Genomic DNA, 25,928 nt, shown 5'->3' on the forward strand with positions numbered 1-25,928 from the left:
GGGGCGCCTCCCCCCCAGCCAGAATTTCGGGGGGGAGGGATGGGGCGCCTCCCCCCCCGGCCAGAATTTCGGGGGGAGGGACGGAGTGCCTCCCCCCCACCACGAATCAAGCTTCGGGATCAGGTAAGGGACTTTCGTACATCCCAGGATCAGCTGTTGGACCAGCACCACCCAGATTTATTTATTTCTTTACAGTATTTTTATCCTGCTCTTCAGCCAAAAAGTGCTCCCAGAGTGGCTTACAATCAATGAACAAAGAAGACTGTTCCTGACCTCAGGCGTACAACCTAAAAAAGACATGACACACAAGGAAAAGGCGATGGGAAGAGAAGAGGGGGAAAATTACGTAGACTGTCAGCAGGGCTGGTAGGATGGCCCTGCTCCCCCCTCTCATCTCCCAAAGGAGGGGCAGCCCAACTGGAGCAGGCCCCGATGTTCCCGTTGCCTGCTCCTGTTTCCCTTACTCCTTCTTCCCCACAGGGCCATGAATGTTAGTTAGTCCTGCAGGGGCGGGGGGAGTCCAACTGGAAGAGAACCTCAAGGGGCCAATGTCAGGTCCAGCCAACACATCACATTTGCCCTGAAAGTTTTAGGCATCTGTTTCAGAATTTTCTCTCCTACTTTTTTTCCCTTAAGGCAGGAGTGGGCAGAATTTAGGCTTATGGGATCTACTCATGGCAGGCCCCATCATGAGCCATGATGAGCCACGTGGCTCAGGTGGTGGATCGGGCGGGGTGGCACATTTTGCCCCCCACCATCTGCATGGCCACCCATTGCTGTCACCAGCAGCACATCTGTCACCCCCCCTTGAACAGCTGCAGCAGCTGCTGCCCACTAGCCCGGGAACACTTTTGCCACTTTTGCTCCTGCAGATAATACAGTTTAATTTTAAACAGTATTTTGCCGCTGCAAGAAAGCTGCCAGCAGCATTCCTGCATGGCTCCCTGGAGCGTACCTCGCCCCATGCCTCTCACTCTGAGGAAGGCGTCCTTCTTCAGAGAGAGGCATTCTGGGCACAGTGGCCCAGGAGAGTGCCTGTGCCACAGCAGCGGCAAATAGGCATGGGGAAACTCTAGCCTGTGGGGGGATACAGACCATGGGGGGGGGGTCCCCATCCAGTCCACCTGCTTCTTCCCCAGGCCCTGCACCCTCTCCTGGCAGGGAAAAAAGCCCTCCTCTCTGGTCAGCAGCTAAAGAGCTTTTCCCTGCTGAGCACTAAAAAAGCTCCCTTTTATAGTATAAAAGCTTCCAGGTCAAGTTGCTACCTGCAGATTGCCTTTGCCTCTTGCTCCCTCAGCCCTTTCCGCATCCTGCCTCAACTGCCCTGGTACCTGAAGAAGAAGAAGAAGAATAACAACAACAACAGTAGTAGTAGTAATAATAATAATAATAATAGGAAAATTCTTCCCTTTGTTGCCTAATTCCAAATGGTGATGTATGACAAAGATTTACCAGTAGTTACAAACATTTATCCTGCAGAAACTTTGCTGTATTATAGGGCTTTCCATTCTGTCACAGTATTTGCTGTCCTGTGACTCACGGGGTCTGTTAGCGTGTCGAGGTTTTCCAAACAACTGAATTCCTCAGCAGAATTTGCATCTCAGCTGTTTACATGCCAGGCATTTTGAGCCCAACAGATGAGAAATTGGGCTCGGCATGATCCGGGTGGGCACGTTTTCCTGGGCATCGAGATCTTGAAGCACACAGCCTCGGGTAGCCTGCTGCACATTCCACCCCTTCACTCTGGTTGCAGGCTTACTCTGTAACCCATCTCTGAGTCAGGTGACTGGTCACTGAGCACCCTTGCTGGATGTAATGGCTCGGGCCATGGACACCTTAAGGACTGCCTTCTCCCTGTGGTGCTGCCCTGTACATATAGTCCATTTGGCGTGTCGGTTCTGCTTTGGGTCCCCTGCTGATTAAGTTTAGTAGGTGGCACAAGAACAGGGCCTTTTTAGCAGGGGCACCAACACTCTGAATGCTTGCCTTAGAGAGGCCTCCACAGCCCTATCATTATATGTCTTCCAACACCTGGGGAAGATCTGATTTTTTAAAGACACCTTCAGGGGAAGCTGAGCCAGTCATCTGTTTGTTGATTCTATAAATATAAGAGTATATTCTTTGATATAGCCTTAGGGCTTTTCTACATGAGGCTTTTAGCCCACACCTTTACTGAGGCTTCTGCTTCCAAATTCTTTGCAAGATTAAGCTGATCTTAATCAGCTTCCTTACACATGTTTTTTTCCAGGGGGTGGGGATGTCTCTTGCTTTCTATATGTTCCATTACAGAGCACAAGGTGGTGATGTGTATAGCAGAATTGTGCAGTTACATTAAGTTTCTATAGCACCATTCAGAAAAAAATACTAGACATTCCTTGTTGGGGGCGGGACACGATAATCATTGCAAAGCACAGGAGAGGCCCTGGAAGATGACGACATCGTGTAAAGGACCTACAAAATACCATGAGTGTGGATCACTAGCGCACAATAAAAGCCTTGCTTAGAAAGGCTCTTCCTTGCACCTGAGTTTCCTTAGGGCACGGCTTGATTGCTTTTAACTTAGTTTTTATTATAAAATTTTAACAAAGCAAAAAAAGAAAGAAAGAAAGAAAGAAAGAAAGAAAGAAAGAAAGAAAGAAAGAAAGAAAGACGTGGCTACATAGATATGAATAGATCTATTTCAGTGGATACATATGAAGTGTGTGTGTGTGTGTGTGTGTGAAAATACAGCTTTCTAAGAACTATACATAAACTTCAACAAAACAGACCAATTATCCAAATTTATCCATTTGCAGGTGACATTTATATACCACCCATTCAAACGTTGAAAGCGTTGTAAGGTCTTCAGTCCGTTGCGTTATACGAGGTGAGTGCTTACCCTTCCAATGTTGCAATATCAGTCTTTTAGCTGTCAGAAGGGCATGGAGAATCCATTTACGCTGCATTAACTTCTCCTTAGGGCAGAGTCGGGAGGAAGACAGACCAGGACCTAGCAGGAGACCTCCGGGTGATTTACAGCACACCAGCAAAGGTTTGTCACTTCCAGTGGTTTAACAATAGGGACAAAAAAAACCACCCCTTGTTCTTCTGAAATTAGGCTGCTGAAATCCAGAAGGCTTAGGGGAAAATTGGTGTAAGTGTGTGTGTGTGTGTGTGTGTGAAGGGATTTGTGTGCTAGGTCCAGTTCTGGTAAAAATAACAAAATCCTGGGCTGAGCATGTGCTCAGAGGCACCTCCTTCTGCAATTCTATGTCCACCTTCCTGCACCACTATTTTGCACTTGGCATCAGTTGAGGGACCTTGAGGTTCTTCTAGTAAATAACAAAGTAGAGCAAAAGATATTGGCAGGGTGAACCATCCTCCTCTCCCCACATCCCTCTTGCCTTTTAAAAGAATGTTTGCTGCTGTATTAAACATTGGCTGTTTAGGCGATTTCTGGGGCCATCTCATCCCTAAGTGCCATGGTCTGAGAAAGGGGTCCTTTTTTTGATATTGTGGGCAAGGCAGCCCAAACAGTGCCCCTCCCAAGGTTGTAGCTGTGTATACAGCCTTGGGAGAGAAAATCCACTATATCCTATTATTCCTAAGCTAAGACACTGAGCTTTCTACATGAGGCTGCTAATCCACTGTTATGTTGCAGAATTGAATCCGAGCACTATACAAACAGTATTTCCTTTCTTGCTTTTCCACTACATAACCCCTAGGTGGCACTGTGGTATAGCAGAATAGCAGAATTACAAAGTGGATAAAGCAGTTTCTTTCACTTTCAGAAATAATACCGCATTTTCCCTGCTTAAAAAAAAACAACTCATCAAAAGGGCTGTTTAAAAACAGAAGCAAAACTGGAGGGTTACAACATCGTCCAAAGAACTCTTAAACAACCATGACTAGAGAATGACAAACACACAATAAATACCTCACGTAGAAAAGTTCACTGTCCCAAGGACCCAGTATAGCTCTCTTAAAGTGATTTATTTATTTATTTATTTATTTCTATACCACCCAATAGCCGAAGCTCTCTGGGCGGTTCACAAAAATTAAATCCAAGCAACACACAATAAAACAATTTAAAATATACAGAACATTAAAACAATAATATAACAATACAACCACAATAAAACCTAGCAGCAGTGCAGGAGTTTAAAATACAGATTTAAAACAGCAAAGATAAAAATTTAGAAAGCTAAAATGCTAAAGTGCCTGGGAAAATAAAAAGGTCTTCACCTGGCGCCGAAAGGAATACAATGTAGGCGCCAGGCGAACCTCACTAGGGAGCTCATTCCAGAGCCAGGGTGCCACAGCAGAAAAAGCCCTCCTCCTAGTAGCCACCCGCCTCACTTCCTTTGGCAGGGGCTCACGGAGAAGGGCAGCTGATGATGATCTTAAGGTCCGGACAGGCACATATGGGAGGAGGCGATCCTTCAGGTAACCTGGCCCCAAGCCGATAAGGGCTTTGAATGTTAACACCAGCACTTTGAATCGGGCCCGGAAATGGACTGGCAGCCAGTGCAGCTGGAAAAGTACTGGCGTAATATGAGCTCGCAGGCCAGTCCCTGTTAACAATCTTGCTGCCCTATTTTGGACCAGCTGAAGTTTCCGGACCGTTTTCAAAGGCAGCCCCACGTATAACGCATTGCAGTAATCCAGACGAGAAGTTATCAGAGCATGGATAACTGTAGCAAGGCTATCTCTGTCCAGATAAGGGCGTAGTTGGTATACCAGCCTAAGCTGATAAAAAGTGCTCCGTGCCACTGAGTTCACCTGTGCCTCAAGTGACAGTTCTGGATCCAAGAGCACCCCCAAACTACAAACCTGATCCTTTAGGGGGAGTGCAACCCCCTCCAGAACAGGTTGAATATCACCTAGCCGGGCAGACGAACCACCCACTAACAGTACCTCTGTGTTGTCTGGATTGAGTTTCAGTTTATTAGCCCTCATCCAGTCCATTACCGTGCCCAGGCACTGATTCAGAACAGTCACTGCCTCACCTGGTTTTGATGAGAAAGACAGGTAGAGCTGGGTGTCATCTGCATATTGATGGCACCTCAGCCCACACCTCTGGATAACCTCCCCCAGCGGTTTCATGTAGATGTTAAACAGCATGGGGGATAAAATAGAGCCCTGTGGAACCCCATGGCACAATTGCCATGGCACAGAGCAGTAATCCCCCAGCACCACCTTCTGGAATCGGCCATCCAAGTAGGAGCGGAACCACTTTAGTGCAGTGTCTCCAACTCCCAACCCAGACAACCTATCCAGAAGGATACCATGGTCGATGGTATCGAAAGCCGCTGAGAGGTCCAGGAGAATCAACAGGGTCGCACTCCCCCTGTCCCTCTCCCGGCAGAGGTCATCCCACAGGGCGACCAAGGCAGTTTCCGTTCCAAAACCAGGCCTGAAGCCCGATTGAAATGGATCTAGATAATCCGTTTCATTCAACAGTGCCTGGAGCTGTCCTACAACCACCCGCTCAAGCACCTTGCCCAGGAAGGGGATGTTGGCCACTGTTAACATCCTCTGGGTCCAGGTTAGGCTTTTTCAGGAGTGGTCTAATTACTGCCTCTTTTAAAGCGGCAGGCACCACTCCCTCTCTCAAGGAGGAATTTACAACCCAGCCGGACAACCCCTCCTTGTTTGATTTAATAAGCCATGAAGGGCAAGGGTCAAGCACACAAGTGGTCGATCGGACTTGGCCAAGCACCTTGTCCGCATCCTCAGGCCTCAGTAACTGAAACTCATCCAATAAAACTGGACCAGATGGTGCTCTGAACGCCTCTACCAATGGAACTGCATTAATGGTGGTGTCCAATTCATGACAAATCTGAGCAACTTTATCCTCAAAGTGCCGTGCAAACTCGTCACAGCGTGCTACCGAGGGTTCCACTGTCTCTCTCCCTGGCCCAGAATGTAACAGGCCGCGAACCACTCGGAAAAGCTCCGCTGGACGACACTGAGAAGATGCAATGCTGGTGGAAAAGAACTGCCTCTTTGCCACCCTCACCGCCACAGAGTAGGCTCGATAGTGGGCTCTTACCTGTGTTCGGTCAGACTCAGCACGAGTTTTCCTCCACCTGCGTTCTAGCCGTCTCCCCTCTTGCTTCATTGCCCTCAGCTCAGGTGTATACCAAGGAGCTGGCCGGGCTCTGCTCAGAGGGAGAGGGCGCTTGGGCGCGATCGTGTCAACCGCCCAAGTCATCTCTGCATTCCACAGAGCGACCTGGGCTTCGACAGGAGCACCAGCCATACCAGCAGGAAAATCCCCCAGAGCCCTCTGGAATCCATCGGAATCCATTAATCTCCGGGGGCGGACCATGTTAATAGGTCCCCCACCCTTGCAGAGGGGGAAGGCCGCCAGGAGTCTAAACCTCAGCAGGAAGTGATCTGACCATGACAAAGGGACAGATGTTAATTCCTCCACTTTCAGATCACCATCCTCCTGCCCAGTCGAGAAAACCAGATCAAGCGTGTGTCCTTTTGTATGCGTTGGGCCGATGACATGTTGGGACAGCCCCATGGTTGTCATGGCAGCCATGAAGTCCTGAGCCGCCCCGGATACAGCGGCCTCGGCATGGAAGTTGAGATCCCCCAGGACCATCATCCTAGGGGTCCTCAACACCAAGTCCGAGACCACCTCCGTCAGCTCAGGCAGGGAGTCTGATGGGCAGCAGGGTGGGCGGTACACCAACAGAATCCCCAATCTGTCCGGGGTACCCAACACAAGGTACAAACACTCAAGATCTGCGCTCGAATGAGCAGGAAGCCTGGAGAGGGAGATTGAATTCCTATAGACCACAGCAACCCCCCCTCCCCAACCCTCAAGTCGGTGTTGGTGCTGCACTGAGTACCCAGGAGGGCACAGCTGGGAGAGAGTGATCCCTCCCAGTTCCCCCACCCAGGTCTCAGTAATACATGCCAGGTCAGCCCCCTCATCCACAATCAAATCACTTTTAGATTTGATAACATTTAGATTTGAGAGTTAGTTAGTTATTTAATAAATTTATTCCCCATCATTGAAATGAAAACCTCCCGAGGCAGTTTACAAAAACAAACAAAATACAACTGTCAATCTGAGATACATAAAACAGCCAACAATAAAAAAACAACTACTAACAATTAAGAGCAAGAGCAGCAAAAATAACAAAGCACCATAAAATGCAGTTTAAGAAAACAATGTGGAACAAAAAGTGTTTAAGTTCCACTTAAAAGTCCCCAGTGAAGGGATCATATACTTCTTGGGGGAGGGAATTCCAGAGATGTGGAGACACCACAGAAAAGACCCTGTCTCTGGAACCTACTAATCTGATGGTAAGTCCTGTCTCGCTCAACTTTTAAAGTTCTTTGAGGGTCTCAATAAGCATGTGGATAGGGGTGATCTCTGGTAGACACTGTTTACATAGACTTCCAAAAAGCTTTTGACAAAGTCCCTCACAAAAGGCTCCTGAGTAAACTTAGATGTCATGGGATATGAGGACCTTTTATGGATTCGTCAATCATTACATAATAGAAAGCGCAGAGTAGGAATAAATGGATAGTTCTCACAATGGAGGGATGTCAAAATGTGGGTTTCACCAATGTTCTGTATTAGGAATGGTGTTTTTTAGCTTGTTCATAAATGATCTGGCATTAGGGGGGAGCAATGAGGTGGCTGAGTATGTGGATAACACCCAATTATTCAGACTGGTAAAAACAAAAAGAGATTTTGAAGAGCTTCAAAAGAATCTCTCCAAACTGGGTGAATGAATGGGCAATAAATTCACAAACGTTAGTAAGTGTAAAATGATGCACATTGGGCCCAAAATCCTAGCATCACACATACATTGATGGGGTCTAAGCTGGTGGTGACTGTCCAGGAAAGATATCTTGGGGTTGTGGTGGACAGCTCACTGAAAATGTCAACCCAGTGTATGGTTGCTGTGAAAAAGGCAATTCCATGTCAGAGATCATTAAGAAAGGAATCAAAAATAAAACCAGTGTGGTGTAGTGGTGAAAGTGATGGACTAGATCTGGTGAACCGGCTTCTGGTCCCCACTCAGCCATGAAGCTCACTAGGTGACTTTGGGCCAGTCATTGGCCCTCAACCTAACCTACCTCAGGTTGTTGTGAGGATAAAATGGAGAGAAGGAGACCATGTCAGCTGCTTTGGGTCCCTTGCAAGAGGAAAAAAGGTGGGATATCAATGAAATAACAACATTTTTTTAAAACTAACATTGTAATGACTTTATACTTCGAATGCTGTGCACAGTGCTGGTTGCTGCACCTCAAACAGGATATTGCAGAGTTTGAAAAGGTACAGAAAAGGGAAACTCAGAGTGCAATTGTATGGCCACTAGACAGCATCTAGACAGCCACAGGATTTTTCGTTTTCTGGGAACTGAGCTCAGAGCCAGTGCTCTGGGGTCGGTTCCCAAAAAACCGACTCCCTGCCCCCTCCCCTGCTGCCTTGTAGGCAGCATGGTTAGTTCTCGGCTCCATGCTTGTAAGAGCTGCCTAAAAGGGGGCGTTCCTGGGGGTGGGGAGGGGAGGGGATGGCGGAAGCGCCGTTACAACACTCCCTATGTGCTGTCCGCCCCCCACTCCCGGCTCTGAGGTGCCCTGACTAGACAGCCAAAATCAGCCTTCTGGCCGCAAATTCAGGGCAGTCGGAGCATGGAGAAGATCCCCTCCACGCTCCGCCCACCCTGCATTGGACTTCGGAGGAGGCCAACGATCCCCACAGGATTGCACCATAAAATGATCAAGGTGCTAGAGCAACTCCTGTATGAGGAAACGTTACAGAGTTTGGGACTTTTTGTTTTTTAAAAAAAGTGAACAGGAGTCCATGACAGAGGTTTAATAAATTATTTCTTACTCCCTCATAATGCAAGAACCTGAGGTCATCCAATGACGCTGAATGGTGGGAGATTCAGGATAGACAAAAGGATTTCTTCACCCAGCTGAACGATGGAATCCGCTACCACAAGATGTAGGGATGGTCACCAACATGGATGGCTTTAAAGAGAGATGAGACAAATTCATGGGGGATATTTTCCCAGCATTTTAGCACTCTCGTCTTTTAGCTCTGTTGTTTCAAATCTGTATTTTAAATCTCTGCATTGCTGCTAGGTTTTATTCCGTTTGTACTTTTATGCTGAAGTTTTAAGCTTTTATATTTTATATTGTTTTCTGCTGTACCTTGTGGTTTTAATTTTTGTGAACCACCCAGAGAGCTTTGGCTGTTGGGCAGTATAGAAATTAAATAAATAAATACATAAATACATATATCGTAGGAAGCTCCCTGAAGGCTTCCCATGGGATTCTGGTTGGCCACCCTGGGAAACAGGATGCTGGACTAGATAGGGCTTTGGTGTGATCCAGCAGAACTCTCCTTAGAGGGTTTCAGTGGAGACTGGTGGCTCTGATGTCAGTGGGGCAGTGAATCCACTCCGGGTTTCAGTCGGAACCAGTCAGAACTCTAAAGGAGGTATACAAGGTGCTCCACCCTTCCAGCAGGCTGTACAGAGGGAGATGAGAGAGGAAGGAGGGTCATCTGCACTTCTAAATGCATATATAATGTTCAATTATTTTTAAAGCCATCTGAAGCATGGAGATGAGAGAGGAAGGAGGGTCACTCTACCAGTTCTACTGAAAGACTACTTTATTTTTTCCCTCTTCCCTCTCCATCCCTTTTTCCTTGTGCCTCATGTCTTTTTAGACTGTAAGCATGCAGGGCAGGGAGTGATTGCTTGTTTTGCTCATCACATATATAAGCCGCTCTGAGAGTCTTTTTGGCTAAGGAGCAGGTTAAAATGCTTTAAATAAATACTAAATGTAGTCAGAGAATGACAGATGTAACATTTTAGGAGCAGTGGGGCCACTTCAAAACCATCCTCATCGCATTTTTTTTTTTTTCCCTGTCCCAGGGCAAGTTCGAGGTGGGGGGAGTTCCTCACATTTTTTGCATGGTTCAGTTTGAATAAGAGGAAAATGGCTATTGACCAGCTCCTGTGATATCACCAACACACCTGGTATTGGAACTGTTCTGACACTGTTTCAATAAGCTGGAGGGTGAACATCTGCACTTCTAAATGCATATATATTGCTCAATTATTTTTAAAGCCATCTGAAGCATGAATAGAAGGGGGAGACAAGCAACAGAGGTAGCATTCGATTTGCTGGTATGTAGGCGTGTAAGGCAAATTGTGATGCTGGGATCACACCATTGGACTTGCTGTGTGTATCCACGGTTAAAACCTTATGTCTCTCTTCCCCTTGGCAGAACTTCTTCTTGACCAAGAAGTTTGTTGGTCTTGTCAATCAACAAACTTTCCTTCAACCGAAAATGAACCTCCATTTTAGACTAGGAAACAGAATTTACCGGAAAGCAGATTTGTCAGCCCATTAGTAAGGTAAACTGCGGCAAGCATTTTCTGTGAGAGCCGAAAGCCGGGGCGGGGGGGGGGGGGGCTCTTCTCTATATTCTTTTGCTCTTAATCATTCAAATGGGAGAATGAGGCAGCATCACACTCTGGGCTCTGGGACCCCAGTTCCATTCAGGCCTTTCAGAAAACAGGGTCAGACATGTCTTCTGACCTCCGACCTCCCGCTTCCCTCCTCACCATAATTATCTTATACAGCGCTCCCCCCGTCAACTACAATGAAACAATTTGTCAGTTCAATTGTCTGTCAGTCAACAGTGAGCCTCTTTTCAACAGGCTCAACACATGTTTTTCTGAGGGCTTGTCAGCAAGGCCTGTCTAGCCAGACACCATAACCACGGAAAATAGAACTTTTGTTAATTCTGGTTCTTAGAAAAGTAAATCCATTCACTGCCCCCCCCCGCCTCTCCACGCCTCTCTCTCTCTCTCTCTCTCTTTTTCCAGGGCCTTCAGTTTAGTCTTTCCACGAGAAGCTTGAATCGCTCCTGATCCTTAAATGATTGGTCAAAGGATTTGCATGAGGAAGCAGAAATTAATTATTCTTTTCTTTTGCTTGTTTTCTTTTCTTTCTTTTCTCGATTTTCTTTTTCTGTAATTGTGTGTTTAGAAATGAGATTACATTATGGAGCGCCGCAAAGGGTCTCGGAGGAATTGCTTTGCATTTATTTATCTCCTTAGAGTTAAGATCCCCCTAATCATTTAAAGCATTTCCTAAGAGTCTCTCCCCTTGCCTTCGACATTAATGACAAAACAAAGATTGGGCTCCGTTCCCCAAGAGCTTTCTTGGCAGCTCTGCGGGGGAGCGGGGGGGGGGAGAGAGAGAGAGAAGCCGGGGGCTTATGTCTCTGGTGAACTTTTGTGTTCTGTGTTGCCAACAGCTTCGTACCAAAAAGTCCTTGCCACGCAAGGCAAGGGTTTGGGGTGTTCTAAAATGTCGCCATGCTTTGGGATGGATCTGGAAGTTCTTTCAGACATCTGAGCTGGCCTTCAGCCTTGCTCGAAGTCCCCTAGGCATATCCATATTCTGTGCCGGGATTTTGTCCGATCCACAGAGCTGTTTCAATCTGATTTATGATTCCATGTTAGTTGAGTACCCAGGAATCATAATCCTATGTGCCCCCGAGAGTTGCACCTCAGGCCCGGGGGCAACATCCAGCCAACCTGGGGTCCCAATCCAACCCTCCGTGGTTCCTCAGATCCCCAGATGGCCACGCCTCCTTCCCATGGTCCCACCCCCTTTCCCTGACCAACATAATTGGGTGGTGTCCTGGGTTTTGTGTGATTTTCCCCCCATTCTGAAAGGTGGAAAGGCCTCTCCTGAGGCGTTTTCACTGGCAGTAAGAGCTTTGAGCTAAAACATGCTGGTATTCAAGGCCGCCTTGAGTCCCAGCATTGGGAAAAAGGCAGGATATAAATAAATATAATAATAATAATAATTCTTGGCCCTAGACCCTTTTCCCTTCAGCCTGCCCCCCCCAACTGGAATGCAGCCCCCAGAAACTTCTCAGGGTGAAAGTTGCTCAACACCCCTGCTATATACTAATAGCAAACTCCATTCTTCAAGGGTGGATCCTTATTTAGCCAAAACAGCAGTGGAGGCTGGTGGCTCCTATGTCAGTGCGGCACTGAATATAGCTTCTTGGAGAGATCCTTTAGAGCCCTGGCTGGTTCTGACTGAAACCTGGAGCGGATGCGTTGCCCCACCGGCACTGGAGCCACCAGCCCCCGCTGCAAAACAGTACCATCTGTGCACAAGAGATCTCAGCAGGCTTGGGAGGATCCCAAGGTTTGCAGAAGTATAAAATCTCCCAGCCAACTGTGACAGAGATCTCTTGCACCTCCAAGAAGGCCAGTGGGAATGACACGACATCATTACATAGCGTCATTTTCGGGGGCACTCTGTCCCAGGAACATGTCCAAGCTGCTGAGAGCAGCCAAGCCACTGCAGCAAGAGACCAGAAGACTTCTTTTATTACAAAAGTTGGGGGGAGAAAGGAAAAACTATTTCAAGGTCAAACCACCATTACCCCTCCCACCCAAATTTGTAAACTTAGCACTCCCGCAAAAGTCAGTACATATCCCAACTTTTGCACGAGAGGAATGGCCCTGCAAAAGTGTGTGTGTGGGGGGGGTGTATTCAGCACACCTTAATTGTAAACCAGTGTCTGATGGTAACTTTGGAGTGGATGAGGGTGAACCGATTGAAGCTCAATCCAGACAAGACAGAGGTGGTATTATCTGAGGGTTCCAGCAATCTAGGAATGGGTGTTTGGAATGAGATTCACAACTTGGAGGGTCTTCCCAGATCCAGCCCGGCTCCTGGATAGCCAGGCAGCAGAGTGTCTAAGATGTCTTTTACCAACTCAAGCTGGTATGCCAGCTCTACCTGTTCCTTGGGAAGCAGGGCCTGGCCCCAGTCATTCATACCCTAGTCATTTCCAGTTGGACTACTGTAATGCACTCTACATGGGGCTGCGTTTGAAGACAGTTCAAGGATTTCAGTTGGTTCGGAATGCAGCTACGAGGATGCTGATTAGACTGGGCAAATAGGAACACAAAGTTTCAATTTTATGCTGCCTGCACTGGTTACCACAATTGTTTCCAGGCTCAGTTTAAAAGCCCTAAGCATCCTAGGACCAGAGTGTCTTAAGCACATAGGCCCCTTCCAACCCTACTATTCTATGACTATTCTATAAGCACAAGGAACTGGGCCTTTTCTGTAGTGGCATCAAGAAAATGGAAGAATGCCCTGCCAAAGGTAGTGTCCTCAGCCTCATCACTTCTCATCTTACAAGACAAAATTTAAAACCATAAAATACAATAACATAGTAAAACAATATAAAAACCCTACATTTAAAGCAGAATAAAACCAAATAGTAACCAAGAGAAAACCAAGAGAAAAGAGTCTGGATCTTCGGGCTGGATGCTATGTTGAACAAAAATAGCAAAAATGGGGTAGGGGGTGGACTGGAGCATGGTAGAAAAGCCCCAGTGTGGGCCACGGTATAATTTCAGAAATGCAGAAAATGTAATTTCAGCATTCAAACGGAAACTTTTCTTCCACAGCTTGTGCAATTTTATGGAATGGGATTGTGATGTGTGGGGGGAAGGGAGCCATTTTACAACTTTGCTCAGGGCCCACAAAATGATGCTTGGGCCTTGGATAAAAGTGCCGAAAATAAAATAAAACAAGCTTGTAAATGGGAAGTGTTCTAGCCTAGTTTTCCCTCAGACAGGCTACTTTCCTATGTCTGGAAATGTTTCTTGTGGGGAAGTCTTCCATCATGTGAACCCCCACCTGAAGTTTGGAGTGGTGCAGTCCACACACAAGTTTGGCACCCTCTTCTATCTGAGGTGAAGCAGGTGGCAACAAAAGAGAGAGGGTCTTCTCAGTGGTGACACCTCAGCTGTGCCCAAGGAAGTTCACCTGAGGCATACAATGTTCAGTGGAAGCTGGGGGCTCTGATGTCAGTGGGGCAGTGAATCCACTCCGGGCTTCAGTCAGAACCAGTCAGAATTCTATAGGAGCTATTCAAGGTGCAAAGCTTAGAGCGGATGCACTACCCCACTAACATTGGAGCCACCAGCCTTCACTGACTCTGTTAGCTTTTCAAAACCAGGTGAAACTGTTTTTATGCCCCCACTTTGTTCCCTAATGAAATGTATTTATATGCTGCTTTTATCTGTTTAATTTGTATCCTGCTATAATTTTATTGATGGCATTTTACTTTTATGTGTTGTAAAGCCTGCCTGGGGGGAAAAAACGTGTTTTTTTTTAGGAGTGGGTGGGATATAAATCCCCTTAATCAATAAAATAAACCTTGCTGTTTATGAGAACTAGACCTCAGTTGATGTGGTGTGACAAGGGCGAATCCCAGTGAGTTTGGCCATTGGGAACCAAGCATGCCTCCCTCAAAATGTAGAACTGTCATAGAGTTTCATGGAATCTTAGAATTGGAAGGGTCCCTGGAGATCATCTACTCCAGTCCCCTGCTCAATACAGGATGCACCTACTGCATCCCTGACAGATGAGATGCCCCAGCATGCTCTGCAATGGAAGGGCTTCCATGTGGTGGATGTAGAAGGCTTCCTTAGCAGTCAAATCAGCATGGGAAGGGCTCCCTGCAGGGCTGGCCCAAGACATTTTGCTGGCTGAGGTGAAATGCAAGATGGTGCCCTGTCCTCATTCCATACACAGAAACTAGCTGGACTGGCAGGTGAATCTTACTTCAACACTGGCAATGGGATAGTGTCCTTGTGACATTCCTGCCCTGGGTTCTACCTTCTCCAGCTTCCACCTCATGAAACTGAGAATTTCTCTCTTTTAAATTCTAAGTACTGAGGCGGCGTTTCTATACGTCTTAGTGGATTTACCTCAGCCTCTCCAGCACCTCCGCCTCTGAGGTGATCTATTAACATCCATTTTAATTCATCTGCTGACTTCCTCTTGTAAGGGAGATTCAGACTCTAACATCTCTCTAAGAGTCCTTCCTTTTTCATGCTTAAAAACTCCGTCCCCCCCCCAATTTTCCTCACCCAAATAACGTTACTACTTGAGAAAGGTTTAGGATTGGTATCTCGTAGCACTAGTGTACTTTCCTGTCACCTCCTGACTACAGAAGTATCTGTCTCTTTAACCCAGAGAGTAAAAGGTGTGTCCGTGAGCGTGAGGACAACTGACCCAGCAGGGGCAGATGTCTTGAGGGGGTTTTCTCCTCAGTTTCATCAGGTTGGAGCTGGAGAAGGGAGAACCCAGGGCAGGAACGTCACAGTCCTCCACCACACTAGAGGCTGCAGGCTCCTCTAGTGGGCCCAGATCAGGTTGTGTGGCGTACACAGCTCTGCCCACGGGGAACAGCTGGGCGGCTGCTATTGCTGCCGCCCCTAGCATCTGCTGCCTGAGGCGGCTGCCCCACTCTGCCTAATGGTAGGGCTGGCCCTGGTTCTCTGTAGTGGTATAGTGGAGCCAGGGCTTGCAAGAACACAGCCCCGGCACCATTTTTTATTAGCAGGGACACTGAAGTCATCTGCCCCTGTTCTCTTGGAGCTTAGCTGCAATCCTCACAGTAGCTGGGGGAGAATGGATTTTCCCAGTAATGAGCTTTCCCTGTTGTAATGCAGTGTATTTTGGGATCGCCTGGTCTTGAATGGGCAGTTAAGACCCATTCGCTTTGCAAAAGACCTGCTCCTGGTGGAGAAGGAAACTGCTAGAAGTGGTTTGTTCTTATGGAACAAGGCAGCTGTTTGAATTTTTGGACTCTCCGTGGGGGCATGGTTATGGGGACTGTCACGATGAGCGCTTGCATTTCAAAATTTCACCACTGGTTCCTCACAGGTCAGAAGTCTGAAAATGGCTGGTCTGCCAAGGCAGGTATACTGCAGTAGCTAGGTCTGGGGCTGAGATACCTCGAGTTAGAGCGTGGACATCTTAAAGCAGCCTTCCCCAAGCTGATGCCCACCAGATGTCTTGGATTGCAACTCCCATCATCCCCATCCAGCATACCCAATGGCTGTGCTGGCTGGGGATGATGGGGGTAGTGGTGCAACACATCCGGAGGCCACCAGTTTGGAGAAGGGTATCTCAAAGCTTCAGCGCTTAGGGTCGCTGCTGCTGGGGACCGGATGTTCTTTCAGTTTCAGCTTCAAGGCGACCAAAGCTGGACTCCACTAAGCCTATCATCTGAGGGTCACCTCAGCAACCTTTTTACAGCCAATGTTTCCTCCATCCAGACATTCAGGCTCCAGTCAATGAAGCTCCAGGGAATACGGGGAGAGGGCAAAGCTGTACAGGAGGTTTGTCTCGTGTTACACACAGCCGATCATTGGGAGGGAAGGAGAAGGTTTGTGTTTTTTCATGACAAGATGCAGGAAAAGATGCAAAGCTCCCACTGTTAGTGGGCCATGTCTTCCCTTTTGGTTTTTTATGCAGCTCTGTGCCATTTTAGCTGCACTTTGAAGCATCTTTGACCTGCCCACTGTCAGCATCCAATTTTGTAAAATTCAGGAAAAGGATATTTGGGCTCCTTCCCTCAAACTTCGAGTCCCAACCATGTGACATCCTGCATGTCAAGTCAACATAACCAGGTAAATATTCTCACTCATTCAGATCATAGGTGCTTCCAGACAGTGCTTTTATACTGCCATTTATTTATTACATTTCTATACCTCCCAACAGCCGAAGCTCTCTGGGTGGTTCACAACAATTAAAAATACATCATAAAATACAAATATAAAATATAAACATTTAAAACTACAATATAAAAGAACAACCCAGAATAACACCTAGCAGCAATGCAGAGATTTAAAATACAATAAGAGATTAAAACAACAGAGCTGAAAAGACTAAGATGCCTGGGAAAATAAAAAGGTCTTCACGTGGCACCAGAAAGAGCACAATGTAGGCATCAGGTGAGTCTCTCTGGGAAGATCATTCCATAACCAGGGTGCCGCAGCAGAAAAAGCCCTCTTCCTGGTAGCCACATGCCTCGCTTCCTTTGGCAGGGGTCCCAGAGAAGGACCACTGAAGATAATCTTAGGAAAGGAACAATCCTTCAGGTAACCTGGCCCCAAGCCGTTCAGGGCTTTGAATGGAAATACCAGCACTTTGAATTGGGCCCAGAAATGGACTGGCAGCCAGTGCAGATGGAAAAGTAGTGGCATAATCTGATCTCATTGGCCAGTCCCCGTTAACAATCTCGCTGCCCTATTTTGGACCAGCTGAAGTTTCCAGACCGTTTTCAAAGGCAGTCCTATGTATAATGCATTGCAGTAATCCAGAGAAGAGGTTATCGAAGCATGGATAACCGTAACTAGACTATCTCTGTCCAGCTAAGGCCACAGTTGATATATCAGCCTAAGCTGATAGAAAGTGCTCTGTGCCACTGAATTCACCTGTGCCTCAAGTGACAATTCTGGGTCCAAGACCACCCCCAAACTACTAACCTGATCCTTTAGGGGGAGTGCAACCCCCTCCAGAACAGGTTGAACGTCACTGAGCCGGGCAGACAAACCACCCACTAACAGTACCTCCGTCTAGTCTGGATTGAGTTTCAGTTTATTGGCCCTCATCCAGTCCATTACCTTGCCATAACCCTGCCTCATTCACAGCATTTTACCAGGAGTCCAGATGATGTTGTCTTCCACTCATAATTCCCCTGTGTTTTCTCACCACTTCTTCTGTATTATTTCTTACCATGGGGAAAAAAAGATGGAATGGCTACACGATGCGTTTCGACTGGTTAGCGCAGGGAGTGGTTAAGAGTTTTGTTTCTGTCCATTTCTATGAAAATTTATCAGCATTCACAATGTTCTCCGTATTCAGGACAAAAAGAACTTGAGATTTAAGAGATCAGAATGTGGGAGAAAGCAGAACGGACAGATCTGTCCATCCAGCTCCAGGACTTTGAGGGCTTAGCGTTTAAAAGTCTGGGTTTGAATCCCTGTGTATTCAACCATGTTTCTAGTGCTGAATTAAGGCTGCCACTATCACCTCTTTTTTCTGACAGGCCCCTCATCTGTAATAACCCTGTGGCAGGCAGGCACGCAGATCATGGGCCTCTCTATGATGGGAATAGCTATAAATGCTGAATTTGGCTGGTGCAGATGGGCGAGAATTACGTTCCAGTCCATTTTTTTATAAGAATTTACCAACTTTCACATTGTTCTTCATATTTGGGAGAGGAAGAACTTTAACAATTTCAATGAGGGAGAAAGCGAAACTGACAGAGCCACCCATCCCAAGGTAGCACAAGCAGCCTCTGTCTTGAAGCACCTCATGTTCTTAAATGAGGCTTGAAGAGGAGAAGTCCCCAGTGCCCAGCGGCCCCACTCTTATCTTTCACTGCTCTGTTTTGATCCCCCTTGACTTCCTGCACTGCAGAATACCCTCTGCAAGAAGACCTGTCTCCAAACTGCCTGATGTCAGTTCCCACAGACTGTCCTTTTGGGGAGACAAATTGACTCTCACTGCCCTCTCTGTGGGCCCTGTCATTAGTCGACAAAAGATATAGGTGACACTAAGAATTCCGTGACAGCCCAACAGGTCAGAAAGGTTTATGCTGCCTGCCTGCTAACACAGCATGTTTAAAACATTTCACACAGCAAGGGAGGCAATAACTGATGGTCACCAAAAGTGCAGAGAGGCAACAGCTGAAGAGAGTTGGCTTTAGAGAAAGGATGGGTGAATATGTCAGTTTCATTTTCTCCCACATGCAAATTTTTCAGATCTCAAGATCTTTCTCTCCCTAATTTATTTATTTTTATTGATTTGATTTGATTTGTACCTCACCTTTCTACCAAAACTGGCACTCACAGTGGCTTACAATCACTGATAAAAACAATAAGCAAATGCATTGGAAACAATTAAAAATACAACGACAACAAAGACAGCATCCAGCTCAACAGGCCTGCTTACACACCATAGGCCTGCTTGAATAAAGTCATCTTTGCGTGCTGTGGAAGGACAGCAGAGAGGAAGCGAACCTAGCTTCCCTCAGCAGGGAGTTCTGCAGTCAGGGAGCGGCCACCAAAAAGGCCCTCTTTCACATTGCCACCAGATATGCCTGTGATGGTGGAGGTCTCAAAAGAAGGGCATCTCCCAAAGATCTTAAGAACCAGGCAGGCTCGTATGGGAGAAGGCAGTCTTTCAGGTAGCCTGGACCCAAGCCATATAGGGCTTTCGACCAGCACTTTGAATTCTTCCTGGAAACAGCCTGGTAGCCAGTGAAGCTGCTGTAACAAGGAACTGAAGTGCTCCCTGAAACCTCCCTCATATGAAAGACTTGGTGCACCTTTTTGACAACCAAAAGACTGATACTACAAGACTGGAAGGACAAATGTTCACCTCCTTTAATGCAATGGACTGAGGAACTAACGAGGCAATCAGTATTCAAAAGGGTGGTATATAGGCACCACTCGTGAATGGATACATACATGGATATTTGGTCTGCTTTTATTGAAGTTTATGTATAATCCACTTTTTCTAGAATGCTGTAGTCAAATGAAATTGATACTTTTAATGCATGTAGTTACACTATATATACATATATTTATTTGTCTGATTTATTTTTTCTTCATTTTTCATTTTTTCTCATCTGTTTTGTTTTTGTTGAAATTTACAATAAATATTAATTTTTAAAAATGGACTTGGCAAATTTGGGTAAATTCTTATCAAAAGCAAACTGAAACGACATTCTCACCCATCTGTTCTCCCTGGCCAAATTCAGTAGATCCAGCTATTCCCAGCATGGAGAAGTCCATGATGCATCTTTGCCACAGAGCTGTTAAAGATGAGGAGCCTGTCAGAAAAAAAGAGGTGACCCTAATTCATCACCAAAAACATGGCTGAATACCCAGGAATTCAAACCCAGGCTTTTAAGAGCAAAGCACTCGAAGCCCTGGGCCTGGATGGAAGAATCTGTCAGTTCCGATTTTTCCCATATTCATTTTTGTTCTTTTTGTCCCAAATACGGAGAATGTTGGTAAATTCTTGTCAGAAATGAATAGAAACAAAAGTCTCACCCTGACAGTTGAGAGAGGATTTGCTTGCCATGACATGCAAAGTACACAAATCTTTCTTTTGTCCTCTCTGGTCAGACAAGAGTTGCAGGTTTTTGAAGCCAGATGAAAACCTAACAGACCTGTTTATCAGAGACGGAGGGGGGATGAGGATACACACCGTGAGCAGTAACCTTTTCAAACTAGCTTCACCTCTGTGCACAACATTATCATCTGTCATCAGCGTAAGCCACTTGACTATTTTAAGGCTGCAGTCCTATACCCATGGACTTGGAGGCACTGTTTTACAGTGGCTCCATTCCTTCTTGGAGGGGCGGACCCAGAAGGTGGTGCTGGGGGACTCCTGTTCAACTCCCTGGCCATTGGCTTGTGGGGTCCCTCAGGGTTCTGTTTTGTCCCCCATGCTATTTAACATATACATGAAACCACTGGGGGAGGTTGTCCAGAGTTTTGGGGTTTGGTGTCACCAGTACGCTGATGACACCCAACTCTACTTTTCCTTTCCATCTAATTCCAAGGAAGCTGTTGGGGTGCTGAACCGGTGTCTGTCGGCAGTAATGGACTGGATGAGGACAAACAAATTGAAGCTTAATCCAGACAAGACAGAGGTGCTCCTGGTCAGTCGAAAGGTAGGTCAGGGAATAGGGATACAGCTTGTGCTGGATGGGGTTACACTCCCCCTGAAGACTCAGGTTTGCAGCTTGGGTGTACTTCTGGATTCAGCCCTGAGCCTGGATGCCCAGGTTTCAGCGGTGGACAGGAGTGCATTTGCACAGTTAAAGCTAGTGCGCCAGCTGCGCCCGTTCCTTGAGATGTCTGACTTGGCCACAGTGACACATGCCTTAGTTACATCCCGTTTGGAGTACTGTAATGTGCTCTACGTGGGGCTGCCTCAGAAGAGTGTTCGGAAACTTCAGTTGGTTCAAAGAACTGCGGCCAGACTGCTGACTGGAGCTGGTTACAGGGAGCATACAACTCCCCTGTTAAAACAGCTTCACTGGCTCCCAGTCTGTTTCCGGGCACAATTCAAAGTGCTGGTTATGTCCTATAAAGCCCTATACGGCTCGAGTCCAGGTTATCTGAAAGACCGTATTCTCCCTTATGAGCCTACTCGTGCCCTGAGATCTTCAGGGGAAGCCCTTCTCGCCATCCCGCCATCATCACAGGCACGACTGGTGGGAACGCGGGAGAGGGCCTTCTCGGTGGCTGCCCCAAGGCTCTGGAACTCCCTTCCCAGGGAGGCGAGAGTGGCACCCTCCTTGATATGTTTTCACAGGCATGCAAAAACTTTTTTGTTCCAGCAGGCCTTTGGGGATAACTAGTCTGGACCTGGGAAAATGTGACGTATGGATACCATTTTTGTTGTTCTGGTTGTCTTTTAATGTTTTAATATCTTTACAATTTTAATATTGATGATTTAATTATATTTTTAACAGTTATATTTATTTTATTTATTTATTTTTATTTATTTATTTAAACAGTTGTATTTATTTTCTATTTATAGGTTTTAATTGTAGCAGTTTTAATGCTGTAAGGCCGCCTTGAGTCCCAGTATTGGGGAAAAGGCGGGATAAAATAATAATAATAATAATAATATAATGGACTAAATTCCATTGAACACTACAGGACCCACTTCTGAGCAGACAGGATTGCATCGTAAATGCTGTATTTATTGGCTGGCTAGCAAGAAACACACACACACAAGTTGCTTTTCACAGCTTTTTTAAAAACTAGGTTTTATCATTTTATTCTGTTGTATTAATAGCATAACAGTTATGAAAGACAACAACAGCCAGTGTGTCATAGTGGTTAGAGTGTTAAATTGGGACTGGGGAGAACAGTGTTCAAGTCCCCCCTCTGCCATGAAGCTCACTGGGTGATTTGGGGCCAGTCACTGTCTCTCAGTCCACAAAGTGAGGTCTATGAAAAAACTGAAGCTGAAGAAAGATGGAGGCTCTGGCCACTTCGAGAGAAGGCTTAATTTGAAATCCAGCACCTCAATTCCAGCCCTTTGCCATGCCCATCATCAGGAGGTTAGAAAAACAATGCTCCAACAAAATCCTGACATCAGCTCTAGAGAGAAATGACAGGCTAGGAAAATAAAAGCCAGCTTCTGTTTCACCTACAGCCTGAGAGCAGGAATTGGCTTGCCCTCCCAATCCTGGTGGCTGAGGCAGGAGCCAGAAGGAAAGATTATTAGAAGAACCATGTTTTTGAGAGTCCGCCCCATTGGGATCCATGTGCTCTTTCAACTGCAGTAGTTGTCCCCTTCAGAAAAAGCAACGAAGTCTGAAAACAGATATAACATTTGTGGAGCAGTTGGGCCAGTTTGGAAATGCCCTCACCATATTTGATATTCATGTACCTTCTCCTCTCCAGAGCTGAGTTCCAGGGGGAAAAACCCAATGGTTCTGTAGGTTTGCATCAAAATTCAGCTGTGGATAGTGCCAATTGGTCATCACCTGTGATGTCACCAAGACAAATCCCCTTCCTCCAGTTCCAGGAGCAGTTCCGTACCTGTTTTAAAGATGTTTCCTTTTTTTTTCTTTTAATAAGGTGAAGGATGAATGTATAAACATCCATACTTGTGATATTTAAAAAATAAAAAAGGAAAGGCAGGTCACACGCCTTAACATGAAGGGAGGAGCAAGAGACATGCCTGGCTCAGCATTGCACTTGATAGACTATTTGGTCTGTTGTACAAACTGCAAACCTAGGAAGAAACTGGACTCACACTGCATTTGAAGACCCTGTTATGATGTCTTTTTAAAAACAGTGTCTATCTTCAGCCTGAGATAGTGCCTTAGTTGTCAGCAAACCTGTGTCTGGAATGTATCATTTCAAGGGACCATCAGAGTTGCTGAGGAACATGGACGGGAGGAAGCTGTCACACTCTTGTCTTGCTTGTGGGTTTCCTGTGGGTAGCTCGTTGGCCACTGTGTGAACAGAAAGCTGGACTAGATGGACCTTTGGTCTGTTCCAGCAGGGCTCTTCTGTGTTCTGATGTTCTTGTGATATAGCTGTGGGCTCACATGTTTGAATGCACCAGAGAATGAACCTACCCATACACTGCGATCTTCCTCTGAGGTCTTCCTCTGAGGGAGGTTCAGAGGATGGCAACAAGGAAGAGGTTCTTCTCAGTGGTAGGCCCCTGATTGTGGAATGCTCTCCCCACTGAGGTCTGCCTGGCCCCAACATTGTCATCTTTCCAGTGCTAGGTTAAGACCTTCCTCTACTCCCAGGCATTTGACAGCATAAGATTTTTAATGTGTCCTGGGATTTTTATAGTTGATTATGCAACATGGTTTGATTTTTGTATGCAAATGGTATTATATTATATATTATATTATTAGACTTTTAATTTTTGTAAACTGCTTTGGCTATTGGGCAGTACAGAGCTGAAATGAAATGAGAAGGATTCTAGGCTAGATTTTCCCCAACGTGCTAGTTTTCTATGTGTAGGACATTTATTTTGTCATTAATATTAATAATATAGAGAGACGGATTCAATGATGTGATGCCACCATCAGCAACCTGAAGTGGTACAGTCTCAAAACAGGTTGACCACATCAATGAGAATTAGGCCAATGACTCCATCCTGTCTTACTCTGTAAGCATCCCGGAATCTTGTCCTGCTCGATATCTGTCCTCAGACTCTACCTGTCGTGTTTGAGGGGTGAGGTGATCTACTTTGTTGAGCCCCTTAGTGTGGATCCTTCCAGGTCTATATTCCTCCTTCCTCACTGTAAAAACAAACAAATTACTTGAAGACTTTCCAATTCCCCCAAATACTTTTGGCAGAGCCCATGATCACTCCTGAAGAAATATCTGCACTACAAATCTGTCACTGTTTTCTACAAATTTAACTGAAATGGTTTAAGAACATATGAGCATGGGGCTTACCCTAAAGAATCCTGGGAACTGTAGTTTGGTGAAGGATTAAAGATTCTCTGTTAGAGAGCCCTATACCCTCACAAATTACAATTTCCAGAGTTCCCCAGAAAGAAATAATGGGCCTATTCATATGTCATGCTAAGCCACTGTGGTTCACATTTTTGAGGGTCTAAATCCTGACCACGATGGCTAGGAAACTATCCCAGGAAACCGCCCCTCTGCAGTGGGGTTAACGGGGCCCGGAGCAGCTTACCATGTCATGTGGTGGTTTCCCTTTCAAGAGGACCTCTTCATGGCGAGACTGGCGGTCCCTTACATAGCCAGGTCCTAAGCCTTTTACAGCTTTAATGGTTAAAATTAACACCTTGAATTGAGCCTGGACAGCAGGTCTTTCAAGGCAGGTGTAATAGGGTCCCAATACCGTGCACTGGTTAGCAGCTTAGCTGCTGCATTTTGCACCAATTATAGCTTCTGGACACTCATCAAGGGCAGCCCCACATAGAGTGCACTGAAGTAGTCTAAGTGAGATGTAACCAAGGCATGGATAACTATCGCCAAATCAGACCGATTCAGGAAGGGTTGCAGCTGGACCACCAAGCACAATTATGCAAACACTCCTTGCCGCTGCCACCTGGAGATCCAGGGACAGCATATACTCAAGGCGCACTCCCAAGCTGCAAAGCTGATCCTTCCGGGGGAGCGCAACCCTTTCCAGAACAGGTTGAACCCCAATTCCTGGGTCAGGTTTTCTACTGACCGAGACACTCTCCATCTTTAACCCCTGCCATTTATTTTTATTCAAGAGACTATCAAAAGTTGCCGTTTAAGACGAGCTTTCTTACTCCTCTTCTAACGTTACGGTCTAGGGTGAGGCCTTCTTTCCCCAACCACCCCCCAGCTGCCCCCATGTGCTTCCTCTGGAGTTCCTTTCCAGTTGGATAGGCTCAGCCAGCACAGCAGATTGACACCTGGGGAGTGGGGGGTGGAGGGGGGCGGTGGCTAAAGCTAGGAAACATCAGCCCACTGTGAAAAAGCCTGGCTCAAAAGAGCAACAACATTTGGTCTTTCTCAGGGGCTTAGCTCCGCAACCTTTAGATCCCAGCTGGTTCGACTTACCAATAACAAATGCAATCTTGTTCTGTGGGCTTCCCACCGATGCAGGTTCAAATTACGTTGGGGGGAGGGAAAGTGCTCCTCACGGCTGAGCTGCCGGCAAATATGCCATGAAGGAGTCAAAGAGGGAGGCTGGGGGAGACAGAGAGAGAGAGGGGGGGAGGTGGGAGGAAGAAGGAAGAAGGAAGGAGTTCTCCTTGGCTGTGTCTACACCACATATTTGTCTTGGTTCCAGTTCACTTGCTATCTGTTCATTACAAATGTCTCTGACCGGTGCCCACGGCTCTCCTTGAACCACAACCTGCACCATGAGTCCTATTTATCTATCTATCTATCTATCTATCTATCTATCTATCGCCCATCTGGCTGGTCACCCAGCCACTCTGGCGATGTACAATAATAAAAACAGTTTAAAACAATAAATTCTACATTAAAAACATCATCCTTCTGAACAACCACATTTTTAATGCATGGCAGAAGCTCATTAAAGAAGAGGCATGGCGGAGTTCCCTAGGGAGGGAGTTCCACAGAGTGGGGGCCACCACAGAGAAGGCCATCTCTCTGCATTGAATTGTTTGATCATATGTGGCCACTGTCCTGCTTTTCTCTTGAGGGTGACCATGCAGATCAGAGGCAGGGAGAGGCCTCCTCCACCTGTGACCCTTGCCTAGAGGCAGGGATTTTGGTAGCTGCAGCTTGTCATGCAGTGGGGGGAGAGAAGTTGTGCCTGCTGAAATTCTCTACCCTACATAACTGTTAAAGGTACAGGAGGCCTGTCCTCCTTCGTATCTGGTCAGCCTGTGCTTCTTCGTCCGTTCACTTAAAAAACAGACAAATTAATCCGATAGCGGTGGCGATACCACCAATTTGTGCGCGACCCACTGGTGGGTCTGAGCCAGCACTTCAAAGTTGGGAAACCAACAGACCTCCAGATGCTGTCAGACCCCAGTTCCTATCAGCCCCAGTCATCATGGCTAATGGGAATCAATG

Source organism: Heloderma suspectum, chromosome 6 (genome assembly GCF_057233095.1).
Source record: "Heloderma suspectum isolate Gila_16-S chromosome 6, 16-S_ref, whole genome shotgun sequence".
Lineage (NCBI taxonomy): Eukaryota > Metazoa > Chordata > Lepidosauria > Squamata > Helodermatidae > Heloderma > Heloderma suspectum.